The following is a 5,337-nucleotide window of genomic DNA, read 5'->3' as shown; positions in this document are numbered from 1 at the left end:
AGGAGAGAATGAAAACAGCATGCACACAGTAACACATAAGAGGGAGGGAGGGTGACACAGAGCTAGAGATAGAGATAGCACTAGAGCTAGAGATAGAAATACAGACATATATAGAAGACTGATGATGATTTTTGAGTCCTGGACCCAGGTGGTTCTGAGGCCAGCTACATTCCTGTCTCTCTCAGGTATCAGAGCATGTATGGTCCCTTTTTATTTAAGCTGGCTTCATTTAGTCATTTAACAAATATTTACTGAGTGTCCTGATGGCAGGCGCCATTTTAGGATCTGGAAATAGAACTATGGACAAAAGAGACAATGACCCGGCTTTCAAGGAGTTTATATTCTAGATTGATTTGTGCTTTTGTAATTTGCAACTGAAGCAGGGTTGCCTGCCAGATCATGCAAGACTTTATATCATAGGCCAAGTACCAGAGAAAGTTTATATTATAAACAAGGAGGAGTCTGAAAATTCTTGAGCAGAGGAATCACATGATTTTTCCCAGAAATCTAGATTTGAGACTGGCTAGGTTGGAAAAAGTTAGTATGGTAAGGCTAGAATGGCTGTGATTTGACTTGCTCCATTTTTTAAATACTCTCATAAAGAAGATGTCATACCCAAATCAAGGTTCCTGAGATAAAACTCAACTTTGAAGGAAAATAAAGTACTTTGAGGAAGTGCTCCAGGCTCAGCTCTTCTGGTGCTCCCCCACCCTCCTTGTTTGTTGGTTCAGCCTTCACTGGCCTGCTTCATTTTTCTCTCCTTTGCCTATGTGCTGCCCAGACATCTACCTGCATACAGAATGAATATGTCACTGACCTGAACATGTTAGCTGATGTGAACACCTTTAAGAGCTCCTACCTAAGCTGCCCTCTCCCTGCCCGAACCCACTACAACTTTAAGACCCATTCCAAGTGCTTCCTTCTATGGAGGACTTCCTTCTATGGAGGACAGCCCCCAACCACGCTGAACCTCCTTTGAACTTCTACAACACCCATGTCCAGGCACTTGATCATAATAGGTGTAAATTTTTTCAGGTGTGCCTCCTGCAATTTAGTAGGAAGCTGCATGAAGGCAAGAACCAGGCTCCCCTTCACCACCTCCTGCATGGAGTGTACCCCTGAGTGCCTCACACAGCAGAGGGGATGCCCAATGCAGGTTTGTTGATGGAGCTGATTGAGGAAATGGCTCAGGGATAAAGATATCCAAATCCAAAGTTTAGGCCTATTTTATTGTGTAAATTATCGGTAACAGCCTCTTTTACTCTCAAAAGTGTCCCATGATAAAATATATTGTCACCTACTCATCTAGAGAGTACCAAAGGAGCTGTTGTCACAGCCAAGTTGAAGTGGCTCCTAATATAGGACTGAATATTTATAAAATCAAACAGCACTATATTGCAATCCCATGCTCTATTATTTGGAACTGAACATGCACCTCCTAGAGCTCCGGAAAGTCTTGCCTACTTGACTGCATCTGGCTCCCACATGCTCTTAGCACATGAGTCATTAAAGCTGCAGTCCAGCCTGTCACCAGATTCAGATATTGCCTCCATGTATTTTACACCATGGGTATGTAAAATAGCACTGTTACACCCACAGACTAGAAAGGCACACAGGCCCAGAAAGAATTCAAAGACAATCATGAATAAACCACAAGTCCAACAGATATGGCAAACTGCTGCTTGATGATTGTTTTCAGCCCTTAGCTTGTGAAAGTCAGACTCACAGGGATAACCAGAAAAAGAAAAAAACACACACACCCTCATCCTATCACCCTCCATTTTCCTATCTACCTCTCCTCATCCCATCACCCTCCCATTTTTCTATTTACCTCTCTCTCTCCACAAAATCATGGCTTCATATTGCCACTGCTCCTCAAACTGAAATTAAGATTTTCTATTTTCCTAAGGCACTCACATTCTTCAGAGTGGAGCACCTGAAAGACAAGTAAGTCCCCTTTGGTGGATTAAAGGTAGCCACAGTTTTTGACATTCCTCCAACTGGGCTATGAGATCTCTGTCTTCTTCCTTCAGATCTGGGCTGGCCTAAGTGGCTTGCTACCCCATGTGGCAGAAGTGACCTTGCAGCTTCTACCTGGGCCTCTTGGAGCCTTGAGTTTCCAAGTAGGAGTCCAGCTACTCTGAGAGAGTTGTGCTGGAGCAACTATGAAGAGATTCCATGGAGAGACCCTAAGACTCCATTAAGGAAAGATATCAGGCAGGATCTAACTGGTCCAGTCTCCAGTGGGTCAGGTCATCCCAGCTGAGTCCCCATATAGCACAAGTCATCCCTACCAAATCACAAATTTCTAAGCACAATAAATGATTGTTGTTGTTTTAAGAGACTACGTATTGGAGTGGCTGTTTTATAGCAATCAGTAAGTGGGGCACTCCTTCTTGCCAGTATTGATTTATTACTTCTTCTGTTTTTCTTTTAAAAATTATTTTTATTGACTTCAGAGAGGAAGGTAGAGGGAGAGAGAGATAGAAATATCAATGATAAGAGAGAGTCATTGATCAGCTGCTTCCTGTACACCCCTTACTGGGGACCAAGCACACAACTGGGGCATGTGCCCTGACTGAGAATCGAACAGTGATCTCTTGGTTCATAGGTCAATGCTCAACCTCTGAACCATGCTGGCCAGGCAATTTATTACTTCTTGTAGCATAGGTCTGATGTGCTATTAAGCTCTGAGGAAGGACACAGCTGGTGAAGGGAACAGAGAACCTGATACTGTTGCACTACTAGTGCAGTAGTATATGAGCACTACTGGTGGTATATGAAAGGATGGTTAGACCGCAGAGGAAAACTTTAAAAAATTTTAGTACTATGTGTTTATTTTTAGTTTCCTTTCATTTATGGCAAGTGAAAATGGTTTTGTGTTTACCATAGTGTAATCAAATTATACTTAAAAACAAATTTATGTCGCACCCATTAGGATGGCTACTCTAAAAAAGACACACAACAGAAAATAAGTGTTGGCAAGGACATGGAGAAATTGGAACCTTTGTGCATTTCTTATAAAATGGTACATCTGCTGTGGAAAACCACATGGCAGTTCCTCAAAAAATTAAGCATAGAATTAACATATGATCCAGCAATGCCACTTCTGGGTATGAACACAAAAAGAATTAAAAGCACAGATTCACATAGATACTTGCACACCAGATTCAAATAGATACTTGTACATTAATTCTAGAAGCTAGCTGCATTCTTCAACCACCTACCAGCATTGTGATATGCTGCTAAGAGTTTTCTGAGTTTTATTGGGTGAGGGAGAGGGGCACAGAGGAGGAGCCTCCTGGCACAGCACAGCCAATAAGAGATGAAAACAGAATAAGGTTTAACCATAGGGCATCTGTATGGTCCATGGAAGAGAGCCAGGATACCCTACAGGTGCCTGGGATTTCTTGCCTCCCCCAAAATGCAAAGGTCCCCATGACCTTTGACTTCTAGGTAGCCCCTCCAGGTGGCCCCACCTAATGGCCCCTCCAGATGGTGGATGGCAGGGGAGATAGCACAGGGCAAATCGGGGAGTTAAGGGCCAGGGCTTGGTCAGGCTGAGTCTGGGGGGAAGGTCCAACAACCCCAACCCAAGGGTGATATACCCCGTGTCTTTAAACCTCTGCACTCTGATGCACTGGATACCTGAACAGGGGAGGACTAAGAAGGGGGAAGCCGAAAGGGTGCCTCCTCGATACCCACCCTCTGCTGCCACCCACAAGATGCAAACCTCAGCAAACTTCAGCCGGCCATGAGGGGACATGCATGTGTAGAGGCTGCCTGGCATGGGGCGTCTGGGCCTAAAAAGATTAAAGCAGGCATTAGTATGGGGTAGGGTGAATTATAAATCTGTTGATGGTAACACAACACAGCTGAGGATGGGAGTTATTTGCCAAACTCAAACCAGAACAATTAACTGAAAGTCTAAATGAATAACTCTATCACCTTCACCCCCAGTGAGCTCCCAGGAACCTAGTTTATATCTCTCATGCAGGAGATTGAATTTTTCTCCATGTAGTAGACACCTCTGGTGCCTCTTGTCTGTTCCCCTTGGGCCACCTCTAATTTCAGCTGTATAAGTACACCCTTTTGTACAAGATCAGACTGACCTCATGCTGGCAGCTTTTGACCTTCAGGAAACATTAGGTCTCTCTGCTTTCAGTTTCAAGGCCGTATCTGATGCTGTATGCTATGTTCTAAACATTTCTGTCACCCTCCCTTAAAATTCATATGTTGAAACTTAACCCCTAAGATCATGTATTAGAAGGTGGGGTATTAGGGAGGTAATTAAGTAAAGAGGGTAGAGCCATCATGAATAGGACTAGTACCTTTATGAAGCCAGCAAATGAGTCATCATCAGATACCAAATCCGCTGGTACCATGATCTTGGACTTATAGCCTCCAGAATTCTGAGAAATAAATGTCTGTTGTTGAAAAACCACTCAGTCTGTGGTATTTTGTTATATCAGCCTGAATGGAATAAGACACTGTAAGAGCCTACCTGGCTTAGTTTTGAGAACAGCCTGTACATGTGGTCAATTAACACCCCAGGGTTAACCCTGAACCAATGGGGACATGGGAACTGGTGTTGCAATGCTCTAGCTTCCTGTTATTCACTGGTCAATTGTGTGTGTTCTCTGAATGATTCTAAGGAAGACACACAGGGGTAACTTCAATAATTCACTTTTATATTGGCTTTTCTTCTTTTCCTGTGTCGCTCTCTCAGCTCCCTCACTCCAAACTCCTGAGAGCAACTTCTGAATAAACTACCTGCTTTCAAATCCTTTTCTCAGTTTCTACTTTTGAGGGAACACAAATTAAGATACTCTTCATGAGGAGAGGCCATAATGAAGTCTCTGTCCTGCTCCAATCATTCTAGAGCGAAGCCAGTAAACAGGCCCCACCCATGCCACAGAGCTTTCAGTCAACATTTTACTGTCTCAGCCCAAAATATGGATCAATTCTCAGGAATGGGACTAGAGTAAAGCAAGAGAGGTGCCCGGGTTCAAAATCTGGGTGTCTTGTTTGCCTTACCCTAGTTCTGGCTCTGGCCAACACATTAGTAAAAAGCCTCTAAGACTACAACAAATGATCCAGAGACATAGAAACATGGAACAGACTGATGAATCTCAGATGGGGCCGGAGGGGGTGAGGGCAGGAATAGATTAAACAAAGATTTTATATGCATATATGTATAACCCATGGACGCAGACAATAATGTGGTAGACCTGGGGGTGTGTGGCATGGAGGGGATCAATTGGGGGGGGGAACATCTGTAATACTTTCAATAATAAAGAAATTTTTTAAATAAACAAACAAAAAACAAAAAAGAAA

The sequence above is a fragment of the Myotis davidii genome, unplaced genomic scaffold, assembly GCF_000327345.1.
Source record: "Myotis davidii unplaced genomic scaffold, ASM32734v1 scaffold237, whole genome shotgun sequence".
NCBI classification, from domain to species: domain Eukaryota; kingdom Metazoa; phylum Chordata; class Mammalia; order Chiroptera; family Vespertilionidae; genus Myotis; species Myotis davidii.
Note: the sequence above shows the minus strand (reverse complement) of the source record.